The sequence below is a fragment of the Mustela nigripes genome, chromosome 11 (assembly GCF_022355385.1).
Source record: "Mustela nigripes isolate SB6536 chromosome 11, MUSNIG.SB6536, whole genome shotgun sequence".
Classification (NCBI taxonomy): domain Eukaryota; kingdom Metazoa; phylum Chordata; class Mammalia; order Carnivora; family Mustelidae; genus Mustela; species Mustela nigripes.
Genome location: NC_081567.1, coordinates 21,608,308 through 21,629,340, shown reverse-complemented (window position 1 = coordinate 21,629,340; position 21,033 = coordinate 21,608,308). Strand labels below are relative to the sequence as shown.

Sequence of the window (21,033 nt, the reverse complement as noted above, 5' to 3'; positions counted from 1 at the left end):
TACATGCTCACCGTTACCATTCATTCTCTGCCCATACCCTTTGTCTGTATTTAAATTCAAGCTTCTTTCTAAATGATTCGCAGCGCATTTCCTATATAATGATTAAGCATATGAATCATTCACCTAAGATACAGGCAGTAAATATTTTCTCAGTTCTTCATTTGCCTTTTAATTTTGTTGTTCTTTTTTCAACATATAATACGGCAAGTGTGTGTGTGTGTGTATTTAAAGTGCCAATTTTTCCATTTTCCTTTACAGTCTGTGTCTCTGCTGTTATATTTAGAAAGTCCTTCCCAGTATTTTCTTCAACATCTTACAGTTTCACTTTCTGCCTGCGCTGAAATCCGTACTTCCTTGGAATTCATCTTAGCAGGAGCCTCTGAGGAAAGACCTTCATTTTTTTTTTTCTTAATGTGTAACCAGTTGTAACGTATGGGATGTATCTTCTCCCTGCTGACTTGAAATGCCTCTTTTATCATATCATCTCATCAATCTTTTGTTCACTTTTAAATTTTCTCTTATGTTCCACTGACAGTCTCTCTAGCCCCGCCTCGGTTCCCTGTTACTTTAATACGTCCTAGTTTCGTATCTGAGCATCTGAAAACATGCACTTTATACACACCCACTCCTACTCCCAGCATGACTGTCTGCTTTGAAAATGTTCGTGGTGATTCTCACCCACATTGATTTCCAGCTTGTCCTGGAAAGGCCGGTCTTGGCCAACCCTACTTACTGTCCTTCCAGAAAATCGCCTACGTACAGCATCAGCCCAGTGGACAGGAGAGCGTCTGACCTCAGACTTCCAGCCAATGCTGAGTGAACCAGGTCTGGTCAGTGGCGTGCAGTTTATAAAGGAAGAACCAGGCTAATCAGAAATGGAAGGAGAAACAGTGCAGCGTTGGGAGCTGGAGCTGAGCGAAGGGAGTGGGTGGGCGAGGTAGGTGATGTCAATTCAGGGTTAGCAGGGGACAGATGAACGGAGGGGATGGGGAAGAATTTACAAGTATTTGAGTCCTTTAGGTCCTTCCAAAAAACTTGCTTTTTCTAAACTTTTCTTCATTGCCACTAATGTTAAGCTGGTCTTCTTTCCCACGGTTTACATGTTATTTCAACAAATCTCAATTCATTAGCTACGTCAGTGGTTCCTAACCTGATGAGGCCATTCTCCGCAGCAGGCACGTGAACCTCTCGCAGGGATGGATTTCCAGGCCTCCGGGTGAGACTCACAGCAGTGGGACTCACAGCAGTGGGAAGCCACGATTTTCTGCGGGGTGTTGCATCGCTTAGATTTCCACAGAACCTCAGTGAGCAGCTCAGAACTAGCGAAACTGGCCCAGCTGTCCTGGGGGCAGCCATGGGCTGGACGTGAGTCCCAGTCATGTCCTTCGAGTGGGACATAGAGTCTGCGAGTCCCCACAGTCCCCACTCACTACTCGCTGGCCTGGGAGTCACTCCTGCTGGATCCCAACAGCGACTGGGCCAACAGCGGGAGACCATATGAAACAGCAGGTGCACATAAGCACTGAGGTTCAGAGAGAAACAGAGACCCACCCTCGGGTAGAAGAGGGTGGCCTCATTCTCACGGCAAACAGGAGTCACCTTCCTTCTTCTGGAAGGCTATGTGCACTTACAAGCCAACTCCAACCCTAAGTGGCTTCAATACCTCAACCGTGCATTGGGCAGGCTGGGTCCCCACTTGGTACCTGAGTCAGCAGAGCATGAGAAGCCCCAACCCTTCCAGCAGGTGCGGGAGTCCATCCTCCATGAAGAGGAGATTTCGTAGGTGTCTGTGTCCTTGGCCATGTTGCTTAAAGGCTCCATACTTCGTGTTAACTCGGGATAACGGTGATATTTATTTTCCAGGGATGGTCATGCGGTGTAAGTTCCCTAAAGCCTTTAAAAGAGTTGCATGACACACCGCAGGTACTCAGTAAATAATACCAGCTGTTATTATTAATGATTCATTATTGCTGGCCAGGGCATCCCTATGTCGACTGAGTTATAACTTGTCCCAATAAACCCCATAGACATTCCCACCTCTTGAACTTTGATCTGGGTTTCCTATACTGATTTCTTCTACTCAAGCAAGAACCCATTCATTTATTTATCTGTTTATTCACCAGATATTGGTTGAGTGTATCAGGTGCTTGAGAAGCAGAATCGGACATAGGGGCTGCAGCCGTGGGCTCCCAGCCTCATTCCGAGGAAACGAGAAAGAATGACAAAAAAAAAAAAAAAAAAAAAAAGAAAAGAAAAGTACATTTCAGACGACAGTAGAGAAGCTCTCATTGCTTCCAGAGTTTCAGTGAGGGGATCACAGCCGGGCAGACAGGTCTGGGCGACTTCCCTGAGAAGTGAAGTGTGAGCTAGGATCCGAAACCTGGAGAGAACGCCCCTGGCTGGGACTCTGTCCCGGCCCCAGGGGGCGCCAACCCACTGCATGGGGTCCCGCTTCAATCCAGGTAGACACCTGGTGACACCACCCCACAGTCACCTGCCTGACTTCAAGCTCTGCCTCAGCCTCCATTCCCTGTCCCCAGCTCAGATGCCTCAGCCAGCAGCCCCCCAGCTCTGGGGAGAGGGAATTTAGTAGAGAGCTCATGTGTCAGACTCCAAAGCTAGAAAATCTGAATTCAATCCCAGCTCTGTTACTTGTCAGCCTTGAGCGAATTACTTATGCTATAGGAGCCTTGCTCTTCCCACCGGTAGAATGGAGTCAAGAGCTTCATGTGGAGAGACACTACATCAGACTGGTATGCCCTACACAGCAAGGCTGCCTGCCTGGCATCGATTCCCAACACAACTTCCCCGCTGTGTGGCTTTGGGCAGGTTACCTAACCTCTCTGTGCTGCAGTGTCCTCGCCTCGGACATGGGAATGATGACAATAGCTCTGCATGCTCACGAAAAGTTAAGGAGTTAACATGTGTAAGAGATTGCTCAGTGAAGACTATGTGTCTGTTGAATTGAATAAGGAATGTTCCCGGCCTTCTAGGTCTGTGAGGATTAATGAAGTCATGATTATGTGTTGTGCTGTAGCACAGTATCATGAAACCATAAACGTTCACTTAAAATGAAAACTCCATCTGTGACCTTGGGCAAGTCACCCCAGGTTCTGGTCTCAGTTCCCCCTTCAGAAAACAGTGGGGCTAATAGGGCATTCCCCAGGGGGCCTTCAGTTCTGACAACCTCATGGTCCAGGCCCTTCAGAGACTGCCCACCTCTTCCTGGGGAGGTCGCCATGTGATTTCGTTTTTCTGAGCGGACACCCGTCTCTCAGGAACCAACCACACGGCCACAGGTCGCAGCCTCGCGGTATGTAAATCCTCCATCAGCCACAGCACAAGCACACACCGCCTTGCCCCTCACAGTACTTCCTCCCTCACTGGTATCATCAGTCCACAGAGGGAGAAGCACCCACTCTTCCCTGCTGAGTGAGGGTCGCCCAAAAGCAAGACCAGGACACAGGGGTCACTCAACTTGCAAAGACGCTGTCAGTTTGATTTCTGGATGTGGAGCATGGTGCTCAGCTTCCTGACAGCTCCCTCTGCCCGGGGAGCCCTCAGTGTACTGAAGCCTGCATTTCAGAGGAGCAGAAAGAACCTTCATGCAGAGGGATGTGAGGGAAGCTGTTGAAGCCAATGCCTGCCGGGCCACCATCAGCACCGGCACTCTGGGCCCCACCAGATCCTAGAGATTCTTACCCTAATGAACCTTATCACCAGAAATGAGGATCCTAAACCATTAGGTCCATAGAGACTGGAAGCCAAACTTAGGAAGCTGAGTTCTAGACATGCTGGTCCGCTATTCTTGACCAAGAACATCACCGGGACGCCACTGTACACCACAGTTATGGAAACCATGATGTGCCCACCACGTGCCCACACATGATCCCATGCAGTGATCAAACAGCAGATTCTGACCGCCACCCCCACCCCCACCAACAGGGATTCATAGATTCCAGTGGAGGAATAATAATTACAGCTGCGGGGGGTTGGGGCATCAACCACCCAAGCAGTTGAAAATACGCATGGGATATCTGACTCTCCCAACAGTCGGTTAGGCTACAAATAGCCTGCTGACCAAAGCCTTATGCATAACATCCAGAGTTGATTAACCTGTATTCTGTATGTTATCTGTATCATACATTATATTCTTATAATAAAGTAAGCTAGAGAAAAGAAGATATTATAAAAACAACTCACAAGGAAGAGAAACTACATTTATGGTACTGAACCGCAAACAATCATGTGTTAAGTGTTCACCCGGCCCCATCCCATGTTGTTCAAGGCTCAAAGGTATTATTAGTATGAGAGTGATAGCTAACATGTGTCAGGCACTGTCCTAAGAACTTTATATATAATTAACACATCTGGCCCTCACTGATCAAGTAAAATAGGCCTATTATTATTCCTATTTCACTGAAGAGGAAACTGAGGCACAGAGACATAAAGTCACTGGCCCAAGGTCACACAGCTAGTGATTTGGATGCCGAATCTGGGCTCTTTGTCACCACCATGTAAGTAAATGTAAAGTCACTCTGTGATTGGGACAGCAAGGAGAGGAATGTGGTGCTCTTAGAGTTAAAACTTGGGGTTGAGGGGGGTGCCTGGGTGGCTCAGTGGGTTAAAGCCTCTGACTCTGGCTCAGGTCATAATCCCAGGGTCCTGGGATTGAGCCCCACATTGGGCTCTCTGCTCAGTGGGGAGCCTGCTTCCTCCTCTCTCTCTGCCTGCCTCTCTGCCTACTTGTGATCTCTGACTGTCAAATAAATAAATAAAATCTTCAAAAGAAAAAAAAAAAAACTAGGAGGAACTCGACCTGGTCAGGGAGGTCAGGGAGGGCTTCCCTGAGGAGGTGATGCTTGAGCTGTGGTCTGGAAAGTGAGTTTCAAGTTGAGCAAGGTTCTTAACCCTGGATGCACAGTAAAGTCTACTGGGAGGCTCTGAATCAATCAGAGAGTCTGGGATGAGCCCAAGCACCAGTACCAGGGTCTACAGCTCCACACACGAATGAGATACACAACCAGAATGGAGCCTCACTGAACTCGGGGGAAGAAGAGAGACAGGAGCCCAGCACAGAGCGCAGCAAATGCAACCACCGAGTGTGGGGGAGCAGGGAGAACCCGAGGTGTCGAAGAGGAAGTTCAGAGGCAAGGCAGGGGGGTACGGTCAGCGAGGGGCTGGAGGGACAAGAGGACCACAGCATCGAGGGCCTCCTGGTAGGGTGACCCTACGATTGCTCTTCCAAAGGAGACTCTGAGAAAAAACAGAGGCACAAATCCTATGGGATTCCAATGCAACCGAACAAGCAGGTCTGTGGATAGGCCAACAGGCAAAGGAAGGGAGACGTGTGACCACCGGCTTAGCAGCCTCGCCACACTATCGGCTTTGTCCCAAGACCAGCTGGAAGCCACTGACATGTTTCTGGCAAGGACAATGACAGGACCACATCTGGTTTTGGGGAAAGACGACTCCCCTGCCATGTGGAGGGGACAGACTGGTGGGACAGAGAAGAATCGGGGACACAGAGCCAGAGGCTACTGGTCTGGGGGCGGGGGGTGAAGGAGCCTGGGCTGAGGTCCCGGCTCAGACTCGGCTTCTTGTTAGTCACGTGACCCGGCGAGTCGGCTTAACGTCTCTGTAGGATGGGCCCAGAAAGAGGATCTTTCTCCTGGGTGAGGTTTCAGTGAGTTCGTGCACATAAATCACTTAGAACAGTGCCTGGCATGGGATAGGCATTATATAAACGTTAGCTATAAATACTAGCCAGGAGGTGCGCGAGGAGATGACAATGGAGAGAACAGGCGGGTAGGAGCAGTCCAGGAACACAGAAGCAGAGGCCCCCGAGAGCGGACCATGGCTCAGCAGGATTCTGGAAAATCCCAGCTGAAGGGTGGAGAAGAGAAAAGACAGAACGTTGCCTGAGGGAGAGCTGAGCGACAGATTTAAGGAGCAGAGCCTGGACCGCAAAGGCAGGACTGAAGGCAAAAGCGGGTCCAAGATTCTGAGTCAAGCACTTACATAATACGCCAGGCGTTGTGTTAAGCTTTTTGCATACATTACCTTATTGAATACTCACAACTTGTTTAATACAACCAGAAGTAGGCACATGACCATCCTCATCTTGAAAATGTAGAAATGAGGGCTCAGCCAGGGTAAGCCCCTTATCTAAAGTCACACAGCTAATAAGTAGCGAAGCTGAGCTTCGAACCCAGGCAGGCCGGCTCCAAGCACACTCCTTTCTTTTCTTTTTAAGATTGATTTATTTGAGAGAGAGAGAGAGAGCATGAGCAGGAGGGGCAAAGGGAGAGGGAGAGAGAATCTCAAGCTGACTCACTGCTGAGCAAAGAGCCTGAGGAGGGGCTCAACCCCAGGACCCTGGGATCTCGACCTGAGCCAAAGCAAGAGTCGGATGCTTAACTGACAGAGCCCCCCAGGCGCCCCAGAGTCACACTCTCAACATGCAAGACCATGAACCTGAGCCCAAACATTTCCCTCTGCCCTCATTCCCAAAGCACCGCTAAAAATGCAACCCCCCCCCCAAAAAATGTTTAAAAATAGGAGAACCCATTTCAGCCCAGAAGCCAGAGGAAGGTGCCATGTAAATGCCGAAAACTCTTCACATGTTTTTCAGTATCTGGAAACAGTGAGACTTGAACAGGCCTGGTTCTCCCAATTCAGAAGAATTAGAAGAGCAAGGCCTGATAATGAGGGTTGCTGACCAAACCCAAGAAGCCAAGGGGAGCCCTTGAATGTCTATGCAGCCCCTGAAAGCCAGAGGCACCTGATAATCATCAGAGTGATGAATGACCCCCTCTTAAAGCCTTTGGGAGAGGCCAGGGGCTGCCAGGGCCACAGCCCATCACACGGGACTTGGAGAGTGCTAGAACAGCAGACGGCAGGGGCAGCACCTGCTTCCCTACACGGCAGGGTCCAAGCTAGGGCAAGCCAGGGTTCCAGCAGGTTTCAAGCTCCATCCGAACGCCAGGGTCAAGGGAACTCTGCATACTTTTAAGGCTCTCCCGAAGTGGACTGCAGCTCCCTCTGTCCTCCCCAGAGAAGGCTCATTTGACTAAATCTACATTTTCTCTTTTCCTTTTAGAAGGACGGGGGTGGGGGGCAGCTGGGGGGCTCAATCTGTTAAGCGTCTGCCTTCAGCTCTGGTCATGATCCCAGGGTCCTGGAATCAAGCCCCACATCCGGCTCCCTGCTCGGCGGGGAGTCTGCTTCTCCCTCTCCCTCTGTGCCCTCTGTCTCTCTGTCTCTGTCTCTGTCTCTCTCTCTGTGTGTGTCTCTCTCTCTTTCTCTCAACTAAATAAATAAAAAATTTTAAAAGAAAAAGGAGGAGGAGGAGGAGGAAGGTGGGAGAGACCTTCCAGACAGTTCACACCTACAAACGTAGAGGTTTTAACCTGTGGCGCACAGCACCCCAGTCCCCAAAGATGTGCTTGAAATACACCACAGTTGTCATTCTCAGGTTATCTGTCAACATCTAAATTTAGAAGATTCAGACTTCTCTTGAAAAATGAAAAGATCTGGGCTTTGGTCTTTTAAAAAAGCAGGAATTAAAACAAAAACAAAAGCAAAAACCGAACTGGAGTTGGGTAGAGGCTTCTCCTCCCAGAAGGGGCGCACACCCCCCGCCCCCGGACGGACACTCTGACTCACTTACTGATCTGCCAGCCCCCCACCATCCCCCGCTGGCTTGGAAGTTGGAAATCTTAATACATGAAAGGGAATGCGTCCTTCCAAAGTCAGGCGGGCCACAAACAGAACACTGAGGAAAGCACAGGAGAAAGGAAAGAGAGACTCTACTGGATAATTCTATTTGTGCAGACTTCAAAAGAAGGCACGCGGCTTTCCAAAGCCGTAGCACCATTTTACATCCCAGCAACAGTGCACGAGGGCTCCGACTTCTCCACATCTTCGCCGACACGTGTTGCCTTTTGGGCTTGTTTTGCTAACAGTGACCCTGACCCGGTGTGAGGTGGCATCTCGTTGTGGATTTGATTCGCACTTCCCGACCATGAGTGACACTGGGCGGTTTTTGTTTTTCCATGCACCTGTGGACCATTTGTAGGTCTTCCCTGGAGAAAAGTCTATTCGGGCCCTTCGCTCGTTGGAAGGGTCCTCGCAAAATTTAAAAAATAAAAAGGCTTCCCATCTGATCCAGCAGTCCTACTTCTGGATGCTTATCCAAAAGAAATGAAATCAGGATCTCGAAGGGCTATCTGCACCACATGTTCACAGCCGCGCTATTTCCAATGGCCGAGACGTGGACGCAGTCTGAGTGTCCATCAACAGACGGATGGATAAAGACAGTGTGGCATATACAGGCAATGGAATCTTATTCAGGCTTTCAAAAAAAAAAGGAAATACTAATATATGGAGTGCGGCTGACCTATGAGGACGTGATGAACTAAGCCAGACACGGAAAGACACATACTACCTAATTCCACTCAGATGAGATGTCTAAAACGGTCACACTCATAGAATCAAAGATGGGAATGATGGTTGCCAGACACTGGGGAGAGAGGCGGGAGGGGGAGTCACCAATCAATGGGCATCAGGTTTCAGTTAAACAATACGAATAAGCGCTAGAGGTCTGCACAATATCGTGCCTGTGGTCAGCAGTACTGTTTTGTGCTCTTAGAAGTGTGTTAAGCGGGGGGTATCTTAGGGACGCAGTCGGCTGAGCATCCAGCTCTTCATTTCAGCTCAGGCTGTGATCTCAGGGTCATGAGATCGAGCCCCGCGTCAGGCTCTGCGCTCTGTGCGGGGTCTGCTTGGGATTCTCTCTCCCTCTCTCTCTGCCCCTCCCTCCCCTGCTCATGCTCTCACCCTCCAAATAAACAAATAAATAAATAAAATATTTTTAAAAGTGTGTTACGAGGGTAGATCTTATGTTAAGTGTTCTTTCTGAAAATATAATGAAATGAAACGAAATCAAATAAAATGACAATAAATAGTTCAATGGAAGAAAAAAAAAAAAAGCCAGCAAACTCCTGCTGGCCTGGGTCGCTGGTCTGATGGAAGGTGTTGGGTTGGAGGACGTGGAAGGAAACTCAGAAGGACTTCTGGTTCCAGAGAAATGTTTGCTGTGTGGGACATTTTCCATGCACCATAAATGGTTTTCAAAAACTTTGTGACCCCTGCAGACTAGAACCAGCACCTTTAATTCCAAATTCTAAATGCTCAGACAGAATCTGATCGGTCCGGCTTAGGACAGACATCCACATGCATATGGAACAAACAGGGCCAAGGCTGTTGGGTCCCAGAGTTTCAGGGGGTGCATATCTGGAAAGGCAGTTCTCAGAGAAGAGGGTTGTCTGCTTTCGGGAGATGTGTCCAGGTGGACACAGATGAGGTTATGAGGCTGTCTGAGGTACTGAGTAAGAACATGGCCCTGGGGGCCAGACAGCCTGGGTTCGAATCCCGGCTCTACCATTCACAAGCCATGTGACCTGGGACAAGCCACTTAGTCTCTGAGTGCCCCAGTTTCCTCATCTGTAAAATGGGGGTGATAACAATGGGATTATCGGGAGCGTGAGGAAGAATAAAGAGTGATTCTATGTAAAGAGCTTAAAATAGAATTAGATCTATGAATGCCGGCTCTTGGATGTTACTGTATCTTAAATATACCGTATTGAAAGGTGCCTGGCTGGCTCCGTCAGAAGAGCGTGCGACTCTCGATCTTGCGATCGTGAGTTCGAGCCTCATGTTGGGTGTAGAGATGACAAAAAAAAAATAAAAAATAAAACTTAAAAAAAAAATTAAAATTAAAATACTGCATTTAGACATCCTGGAATTCCAGGCCACTGGAGGTAGGGGGAGCCATTGGGAATGCAAAAAGTTAGAGACCGAAGGGAGCCAAGAAATGAGGTCTCTGGACTCCGGGACCTGAGCCTTTCACATCCCCGCAAGCTGCCTCTCTCCAGGGTCATCTGCCTTTTGATTTCTCTGCTTCCCCCAAGCCCGTAGGCTCCACAGGCTAAATCTCTGGGACATTGCCTTTATCAGGCTCGGAGGTTGGTCCGCCCCCCACCACAAGAAGCCAAAATAATCCATAAGACAGGACATCTGCAACTCATTCAAATCACGGCAGCCCCGCCCCTTCTGCACAGGAGAAACAGTTGGTTTCTGTTCTTGGGACGCCGCACATCACGGATTTGCTTCTTCCTCCGCAGCGGGAAGCACTGTGCCTTTATGACAGCAAGACACAAAGGGGTATGGAGAAGCAATTCTTTCGGACTTCCCCATGGTGGCTTCTGCACGGTGCAAGCCTCGGCCGGCCCACGGCCAAGGGGAGCAGAGGGAGCGCGGGGCACTTGCTCCACGGTGGTTGAAGAAGCACCCTTCATCACACGCCATCCTTGTATAAGACTCTCCCTCCAAGCAGCCCATGGGAGCTGTCTATGTATTTTCGTTTCGTGGCAAGCACGACGGAGGCATACCATACCAACAATAAGCCAGTTTCCAAAGGGAAACTCGCCCTCTAAGACCGGAGAGGACCGTCGGTGGTGAGAATATTAGCGTGTTTTCTGTGTCAGGCATGGCGTGAAGCCCTTACCGTGGGTTCACTCATTTGACCTTCCTTTGATCCTCTTTTTACAGATGAGGAAACTGAGGCAGAAGTCAGGTCACTGGCCCGAGATGATCTAGCCAGTAAGTCAGTGGCACCCACGGTCTTCAAACACAACCACTTGGGTTTCGTAGACGCACCACAATTCTGCCTTTCACTGGTTTCCGAAATCAGCTCCCCATCAGAATTACCTGAAGGACTTTAAAATGCCTACTTCCTGGCCCTTGTCTCCATTTTTTCAGGTGAAGTCTGGTTTTAGCAGGTTCCCCAAATACTCTGGAAGCCTGCTAAAACCAGACTTCAACCAAGCCCTCAAGCGACCTGTATTCTGCAAAGCACCATGTACAAACCCTGTTCTGCAAAGTACCATTTAGAAATCACAGTGGCGGTGTGTTGTTTTGATGTGCCAAACCTCTCTGCTTCCTTTTATTTTTTTTTTAATTTTATTTTTAGTAGCAATGCCTCATTTTCCCTTTGAAAACCACCCCCCCAACTGTGTTTACCATGTTTACGCTTTGGAGGGAACAGCGTAAAGGCCCGAGCAAGGGCTACTTCAGTGACGTGAACTTGACCAAACAATCTTTTTTCTTCCAGAATGTGAATTTAAAACCAAAGAAAGACAAGAACCAGAATCAGATACAGCTGGCCTGATCATTCTGGTTTTCTCCCAATTCTCTAAAGTACATCATAGCTTTTCCAAAAAATTCCTTTCTAACTTGAGTTAACCAAAGCAGGCTTCCTTTGCAGACAACCAAACACCACCAGTGAAAGAGCCACCAATGTGGCAGAAACCCACATCTCGCCCAGATATCACCCATACAGCATCCATGGCAACTGATCTTTGCTCCACTGAGATGGGGAGTTAATATCCTTGGACAGCAACCCATCGGTTTGGGCTGCTCTTCTTTAGCCGGAACAGATGGTCCCCTGTTCTGATTCTGTCCTTTGAAGCTATATTTAAAAAAAAAAAAACAAAAAAAACACTATACAACAGCTCTTTGGATATTTAAATGGCCTCGGAGCTAGACAGAGCAACCCTCAGAGCACCTCCAAGCCCCCCTGTAAGGCGTTCTTTTGGCATTAGGTAACACACGCTCTGATGACCGAGCACTTCTGTTGTGAATGCAGACATCAGGGACTGCAATGTTACGTAATGTAAATAGAATGAATGTATCTTCAGCAGAAGGATGTGGTTTCCCACTGAGACAGGTGATAGATCAGACAGACATACTGCCTGCCTACCTGTCCTGTTAGACTGAATTACACCTGACGTTATTCATCCTTGTGAGATACAGATGGGTCTCCTTTGGGCCAGGTGATGGTGAGATCTTAACCATGATGCCAAGAGAGAGGCTGAACCCAAACTGTTGCTCCGCTACCTGGAAGGAGCTAGTCAGGCTCAGAGCATTGGAGCTGAACTATAGGGTGACCCCCCCACCCTTGGTATTACGGGAGACGGAACAACCCAGGCTCTAAGAAGAGTGCAGTACATGCTTGTGTTGCTTTATCTGAGCCAAGGAGACCAGCCAGTGCCATAGGAGGAGGCAGGCCTTCTCTCTAAAACGGGGCTGTTTTATTGCCCCCAGTGCAGAAGTGAGAAATGGTCAGAGCTGGCACTTCCCACCTTCTCTGGGGCCAGAGGTGAATCGGCCCAGGCTTCTCAGGGGCCAGCATCTTACCAGGAGCATCTGAAGATTCTCATTTGCGGATAAGCTGGCTCCCAGCTGGTGGGAGACCTTAGGTGTAACCACATCCAGAAGCAATGGAAACTTGCTGACAGTTCTACTCAAGCCATCATGCACATGTGATTTGAACTGAATTAAGTGGGAAGCCGGAGTCCACGCCAGAGGTGAAGTGGCACCCGAAACAGGCAAGACTGGAGAAACCAGTTAAAGAATACCGCAAAATCATCTCCAGAGCTCTGCGGGCAACAGTCTGGAATGAGACAGTGAGCAGAACTGACAAGTGGCCACCGAAGGATGTGGAGAAAACGTAGCCTTTTGTTTTGACACGTGTGTGTTTGTATGTTTTCTGATACAGCGCGCCATAGGCAATGCTTTGCTGTCTTCTTTTTCCACCAATATCTCATGACTTACATTTCCGTGTCAATAACATGTTAATTGCTGTGGCTTTTTATTGAAGTGTCCTTTGCCTATAATAAGGTACAGATTTGAAGCATACAGTTTCGTGAATTTTGGGAAAAATGTGAACACCGGTAAAGGCACCATGCCAGTCAAGATATAGAACATCTCCAGGTTTTAGCAGGCTGCCCAGATATTGTGACATTTTAATCACCGTGCAGCACCCAAATATGGATGTGTTTTACTTACATAAACCCTAACTGGCAGTCATTTAGGTAGTTTCGAAATTTTTGTTGGTATGAATACTGATGCAATGAATATCACTTTAGCTAACTAAATTTGCATAGCCTTAAATAATTTCTCAGCAAAAAAAATTGCTAGAATTGTAATTCTTGGGTCAAAAAGGATTAGGTTTAGTAATTATTAGGTCCAGGATGTCATTTAGGCTTTTGATACATATTGACAATTTTTCCTCGAGAAGGATTATACTGATTTTCACACTCACCAGGAATACATTAGAGTGCGTTTTTCCTCCTCTACATCCTGTGTATGCTTTCTGCTTGAATCCTATCTCTTCGGATAGTATTACTAAGACCATGTTTTACATTTATGTGTGTTTTTGCAGTATATCTTTGCCCATTTTATTTTTAACCTGTGTTTTAAGTTTCTCCTACACATTGCCTAGAATTATACGTTGTTTGTCCAATCTGATAGTCTTCAACTTTTAGTAGAGAATTTCAATGCCTTCACATTTGTTAGGTAACTGATATTATCCGCTGTCACGTCTACCATCTTAATTTATACTTCCCAGAGTTTATAATTCCTTGCTGCCTTACTTTCATCTTGGTCCTGATATTTTGTTAAACTGACCAAAGCTTTTGTTATTTTAAGTCCGAGATTGTTTCTTCCACTTTAAAAAAGTCTATTGGAGCCAATATGTCTATACCAAGAATTAAATCGTATTAAATACCTTATTTAGCATTTGTTAATCTAGACTCATTGCTTACTATAGTATACTTTTTTTAATTGAAGTACGGTTGCCATAGTTTACTTTTTATGCCAACTTTATTAGGTTATGCTGGTAATTGTGATCAAGCGAAGCTTATAATAACAAGATGTGGTAGCTATTGATTTTGTCAGCCCATCAAAGCTTACCACCCCGCTCTTTCTTACAACAGACACTGCTCTTTGAGCCACAGGGAAGTCATAGGAAGCAGGCCTGATAAACTGTAAGAGTTCATTCTCCCAACAACAAAGGACCAACCAATCAGAACCCTTCCCTGATTATGAATCCAGAAAGAAAGCCCACTTCCTCCGCTGGGATTTCCATTCTCCTTTGGGGTCAACGATCACCAAGTTGGCAGACGTATTTATAGAGGTGTCCTATCTACAGTAGGAGCAAAGGAGGCAAGGACAACGCAGGCAGGGTCCCCAGCAGGAAAGAGATGGCACACTCAACTTGAGAGAGTTTACGGAGGTTTCATCAAAGGACCACTTGTTAAGACACAGGCATGGTGCTGGGAAGCCAGAGGGGGTAGTGCAGTAACTGGAGGTAAGAGCAAAGGGACAAGGGCAAAGAGTAGTTCCTGGGGGCACCTGGGTGGCTCAGTGGGTTAAGCCGCTGCCTTTGGCTCGGGTCATGATCTCAGGGTCCTGGGATCAAGTCCCACATTGGGCTCTCTGCTCAGCGGGGAACCTGCTTCCCTCTCTCTCTCTCTGCCTGCCTCTCTGCCTACTTGTGATCTATCTCTGTCAAATAAATAAATAAAATCTTTAAAGAAAAAAAAAAAAGAGTAGTTCCTGGAACCCAAGGAGAGAACCATGCAGAAAACACTGTCTTTAGAGGAGCAACAATCTTTGGTCCAAGGGTAGAGCCAAGACGACCCATGATAAATCCCTAGACCACTCTCTCCTCACCTTCCATCTCCTACTAGACCCTCGCTACTAGGCTAGGCCCAACCAGAAGTCAGGGGGCTCATGGAACCCCAAATGGCACAGTCCATATAGGTCAGCCTCTCAGGGAGAAAACACAGCTGATTCAGAATGGCAAATATGACCGCTGGCACAGCTGATGAGGGCCAGGGCGGCAGAGTGCAAAACAGCCATGGCCTCCTCCAGCCCTGAATGAGTCTTTGTAGTAGGACTTTGTCGCGCCTCCTCTCAAGAGGGGAGGCCTATTTCTCCACCCCTGAATCTGGTATTAGCCATAACCAGCGTGACACACTGAAGCCTGGAAGAACCCCTGTGCTTTGGGGATTTCCCTCTCCTGCTGTCCTTGGAACTGCAGGCCAGTGTGTGGATGTCCCAAGGCCAGCCTGGTGGAGGAAAAGGACCTCATGGAAGAAAAACAAAGTGCCCAAGCCAACAGGCTGCCAACCATTGGTCATGCTAGTGAGTCTATCCTAGGCGATCCAGAACCAGCGAGGTCGCTGGCTGACCAAGACTCCTGACAGAGCCAAACGAAGATCAGTCCAATAGACCCACATCAGAAGAATCACCCAAGTAGCCCAGAGAATCATGAGAAAAAACATAATGACTATTGCCTCAAGCTACTACATTTTGGGATGTTTTGTTACCCAGCAAAGCTAGCTGATAATTTGAACGCACCTTGCAGGCTTCACAGCCTCTGTTCCGGTATCTGAGGCCCTTGTCCCTGAAGCTTATTCTATTCCCAATGTCCCTCCCATGAGCCAATCTGTCTTCCTATTGCTAATTTGAGTTGGACTTCTCTCACTTTCAATTAAAAAAAATTGTGAAGCTTTACTTTTTTTTCTCTGTAATCTGATATAGTTTAAAATGCACAGAAATCCTTCATTCCTCTCAAGTTTAAGACCATTTACCCACGAAGCCTATAATTTTGGGAGAAGAAAAGTTTCTGGGCAATGTTCTCATTTCTTTTTTGGTTACTCGCCTATTCTGGTTTCCAATTTCTTCCTGCGACAAAATTGGCAAGTCAGAATTTCCTAGAAAATCATCCATTTCAACCAGATTTTCAAACACATTTTTATACATATTCATACATTATATATATATATATAAAATATATATGTACTCTTTTTAATATGTACATTCTTTTTAAATCCTCTATTTTCCTTTTATTAAATCTTAAACATTTAGCTCATGATTTATCATTGTTAATATATTTCTTCATAAAGTAAGACTGGATTTAAAAACACAAACAGAAGGGGTGCCTGGCTGGCTCAGTTGGAAGAGTATGTGACTCTTGATCTCAGGGTCATGAGTTCAAGCCCCACACTGGGTGCAGAGATTAAAAAATGAATTTAAAAAAAAAATTTTTAAATCAAATAAAAACACAAAAGGATACCCTCTGCATCAGTGTGCATCATCTTTAACTGCCTTGACCCAGTGACGTAATCGGGAGGTCACAGGGTCTAAAATGGGCTTTATTCTGCATCTTGACTATAAACAATAAGAAATCATTGCTAAAACCATAAAACATTGAAGAAAGTGTCTTTAGACAAAGCAGCTAAAGAGTCCTTTTGTAATTTCTGTACTGCTGGCACAGAGCCCTTGCTCAAAAAAATTAGCTCTTATCATTGGCTATTATTCCTTGGCAGGTCACAAGGTATATCCTGCATCTCTTCTTCAGTAGGAAAGACTCATCCAGGTACTAATAATAATTCAGAAATCATTTGCTGAGTGCCTTTTTTTGGGGGGGGGGACCCAGACACTATTCTGGATGTGACTCAAGCAGTCTCTCATTGAATATACACTGAAGAAAGAAAAGAAAAAAAAAAAAAAAAGAAGAAGAAGAAGAACTATGATTTAGGTATTATTTCCCCCATTTTAAAGAGATGAACTACGGATCACAGAACTTGAATTATTTTCCCCAGATCCCTGGAGCAGTAAGTAAATGAGAGCAATGGAATTTGACACCAAGGTTTTCTGGCTCCAAAGTCCAGGCTCTTCTCTCAGACTTGGAGGTTGTGTGTCAAGTCCCGGAAATGGAGACAGCAATTACCTCAGGAGGGCATGCTCCGGGCAGAGGACTGTAGACAATTATCAGCACATTCAAGATTCGGGGATCGAGAGAGTAATCGAAAGGCCCTCAACTACTCGTACCAAGGGCTTCCTGTGTGGCGGGCCCTGGGCTAAGCACTTTCACGCAATGTCTTTTTCATCTGCTTGCTGTTGATGCTGTTGTGTTTGCTGTTACCTCTTTTCATTTTAAGAGTATTTTTTAAAAATATATTACAACAAACCTATGCGGCTGGTGCTAATATCCTAGTTTACAGTGAAGGAAACTGAGACACAGAGAAGGAAAATGACCCACCTGAGGTCCCCTCATGAGTAACTTCCAGAGTCAGGACCTGACTTCACCTATGTCTGACTATAGAGCCCACAGTCCCAACCACCAATGTCTTTGGACATGATCAAGAAATTGCCTAGCTTCCCATTTGTAGCTGGAGATGGTAAAGTCATACAGGAACATGGGGGAGGGGAAAAATGAGATGTGTCCTCCTGCGAGGTTGGCTAGGACTCCCCGAAACCCCGAACTGACATCTGTGGGTTTTTTATGAAGTCCAGCGGGATGGTCCCCAGGAATTCTGTTCTACCACTCAGGTCAACAGGATCTCAGGAGACTGACCAGAGACTCTTCCCCTATCACCCCATGAAGAGTGGAGTCTTATTTCTTTCCCCCTTGAATCTGAGCTTAGCCATTGGACTACTTTGTCCAGCGGGACATTATCAAACACGGTATGTGTTTGGGTCACATTCTCTTGCTCTTCTTGGAGCCCTGAAACCACCATGTGAACAAGCCAGAGTGAGCCAGGAGAAGGATGACAGGTTATGTGGAGGAGAACCAAAGGCCCAGGCTGACAAGCCGCTCACTGCCAGTCATGTGAGTGGGGCCATCATAGATCATCCTCCAGACACAGCTGAGAACCCCTTAATTTTGTGCCCAGGGCAAGTATCTCGCTTGACTCACTCTAGTTCTGGCCCCAAGACACAAGTCCCCTTTTCGCGTTCTGAGATCTCTTGGAAGGCTGTGTTTGTGGGTAGTACTTTAAATGCTGGGTAACTAGAATGGCATGTCTATGGAGGTACAGAGACTTGGTCTCTCTACAGGGTCCAAGAGACAGCAGAATTGAGAGTTTCCAGCCAGGGAAGACCAAGACCATGCCTGCAGATAACCAGAAGTTAACACCCAAGAACTCTGCCATATCTTAAGGTCCTCCATTTGGCCAATGCCTCTATGTATTGTCTATTCTCATTTGCATGGATTGGTTGGGTCAGTAGTTGAAGTCACTGGGACAGAGCCTGGTTCATGAAATTTCCTCACGTGGCCTGATACGCCTAATGTGGACCTCTCTGTAGAAAAACACCAACTACACAAAGTTCTACTAATGTCCAGAATATTCCCTGGCTCAGACGGGGCTTTGAAGAGCAGAGGGGTAGAAGATGGAGCCTAGCATGTTCTCTTTGCATAGATAGAGACCATGCCTGCCTGCTCCATGAGTTCGTTTGCACACCGGTTCCTCCAAGGTCACCCAGGAGGAGGGCATCCCTCCATGACTGCAGGAGTCTCACCAGCAGCCAAGCAAGAGCCTGGCCAGGTTGGTGAGCAGGTGTGGCCAGATCTTTAATCACATCACCAGCCATGGACAGGAAAAGGTCAATGAACTGAGTCAAGCCAGTTGAGGAGTCTGGACAAATTCATCATCGTTGCTGCCAGCTGACCTTCTTGGAACTGTGTCCAGAGTTAGAATCATTCCAAGTCAGCTGCCAAATCCTATGCATGCTGGCTGCAGGGAGTACTGCCTTCCCTCCCCAGCCTCGACGCAATGAATGGCAGGGCTGCTCCATTCATACAGACAGGGGTCTCCTACCGCTCATGGAGCCTACGCACTCCTCAGAAGGCCTGCCAAGTGGCAGGCAGAAGGCCTGCTAATTCTTCAGACTTACGTGGTAGCCATCTGTCCTTGCCACCTGCCCAACATATATTCCCTGTTCATCATTATCACCGCCATCATCATCCTCAAATGCTTGGCTCTTGCCATGAACCCACTGGGCACTCCTAACAAGGCTAGAAGATGGGAACGATGATTTTAACCATTTTTCAGCAGAAGGATCTCAGGCACAGAGAGTTAAGTACTTTGCTTTTGCGCAAGGTCACACATATCAGAACCTAGGCAAGCTGGCGCCATCCACAGTCCACGATTTTAGCCAGTACACTCTGCTTCCCTAGTTCTCTGAGGGACCATGCCTCCCTGACTCTTAAAATCATGGGGTGGTCACACGGGGTTTCCTCGCCAGGGCGTAGGCACCTGACCAGACCTGGCCAATCAGAGTAACCATCCTTCTGGCTCCAGGTAAAGCGCAGTATGATGATATGTTAGCTCTTGTCATGGATGAGACAGAAGACCATAGGTATCTCAGACATCACCCTCCCTTAGGAGCAAAGCAAGCCTTCCTAAAACTGAAACCAAGACAGGAAGCCTAGCCAAGGAAGGGAGGAAGTAAGTTCAGCACTTCGATTCACTGTGTCTGAGGCCAGTCTACCCTCGGGCTTTTCAGCTTCCAGGACCAAAAGTTTCCTTTTCCTCATAAGCCAAGCTGAGTGGAGTTTCTATCTCCGGTAACACAAAAAGCCAATGAACCTAGACCAGATACAGGAAACACCGTCCTCTTGGCTGCCGTATGAGACTCAAATCTCAGGCTGCAGGAACCTTCAGAGCTCTATAATGGAGCCAGCCTGTCCCCCCAAACCTCCCTGCCTATTTTCCTGGGGATGAGAGACAGAATTACACTAAAAGGGCCATGAAGCGTGGTCTCAGAGAACACGGTGAATAGCCGCATCTTCATCTCTGCAAACAAATCTGGAAGGGCTTTCATCATTCATGCTCCATGGGATCCTTAAACCCAAGTACCAGTTTCCAAGCAAAGGGACTGTCGTCCAAGCTCCAGAGTGTCCGTGTTGCTATGATGACAGTTATATCCCTGATTTGCAGTGAAAGGGCAGATGACCACTTACAGAAGGACAACAACAGTCCACAAATGCAATGACAGAAGGCAGTCACCACTCACTTCTGGCAAGCTGTCCGCTGTCATGTCTAAGTGGGTAAGGACAGGACCAGTAATGAAGACCATGCCAATGCGGAAAATTCCAGAAAGGTGAGCCAAAGCAGGAACAAAATCAGAGAACCAGGAGTGAGAGCTGCACATGGAGTCTGCTGAACGCAGCTCATCACTGAGACAAGGGAGGAGCGTGCATGGTGGAAAGGTCTACCAGGGCAGTTTCAGCAATGTGGACAAGAGTACCCCCCAAAAATGAGACTTTACCAAGAGGAGCTTCTTATCTCACATATGCAGTCTGGGTATAAGAGAACTCACAGTGGGCTCAGCAGCTCACCAATGTCATCAGTGACTCGGGTTCTTTCGACTCTTCCACTCTGCCATGCTCAGGAGGCAAGTACATCTCCCTCATTAACGCAAAAGTGCTGCCACAACCCCATCCATTGCATCCTCACACAAAAATACCCAACAGAGAAAAAAAAAAAAAAATACCCAACAGGAAAAAGGAAGGGATGTCCACCCTCGTCAGAAAGGAAAGTCTTTCTTGAAAGCTCTGCGCAGACTTCCCCCAAGGCCCCCCTGAGTAGGACTGGGTCACATGATCATTCACTAACTACAGGGGAGCCTGGGATGCAAGTATCAGGCATTTCCAGCTTTTAGCATGAGAGGCAGCCTCTGCCAGAAATAAGAGAGCAAGGCCTAGGAATGGCTATTGAGGAGGTAATCAACAATGAACCACAAGCTTTGGACAAACTTAAACCAAGGCTTTTGCCATATCCTTATAGAACCCATGGGGTCATTCACTTAAGAGTTTCCTTAAACCGGGGCACCTGGGTGGTTCAGTGGGTTAAAGCCTTTGCCTTTGGCTCAGATCATGATCCCAGGGTCCTGGGATCGAGTCCCAAATCAGGCTCTCTTCTTGGCAGGGAGCCTGCTTCCCCCTCTCCCTCTGCCTGCCTCTCTGCCTATTTGTGATCTCTCTCTGTCAAATAAATCAATAAAATCTTAAAAAAAAAAAAAAAGAGTTTCCTTAAACCAATTTATCTTTTGTTTAACCTGACTTTTACTTGGGTAGGAAATTTTCTTTCTCTACCATAAATTCAAAACCTACTAGAAAATCTACTAGATACATTTTCTAATCCATATTAAAGTAAGTTCATACTGATTAAAATAAAATTTATTTGCCCGTTTTACCCAGAAGGATCCCCTGCCCCACCAACAGTAGCCAGGCTTTGGGATTCATGGCAGCAGGATAAACCCATTTTCCTCCTAATTCTTGGGCCCTGTAATCAAGAATTTGCTAACAAAGAGCTGTAAAGTGCATCTTAAGGT

At 47.2% G+C, this 21,033-nt stretch overlaps 1 protein-coding gene across 3 annotated transcripts in view; it reads right to left on the bottom strand.

Moving 5' to 3' along the window:
- The window catches only part of PRKCB (protein kinase C beta), a 322,986-nt gene that overhangs the window by 165,300 nt on the left and 136,653 nt on the right, over nt 1-21,033 (bottom strand). The gene's annotated exons all lie outside the window — the stretch shown is intronic.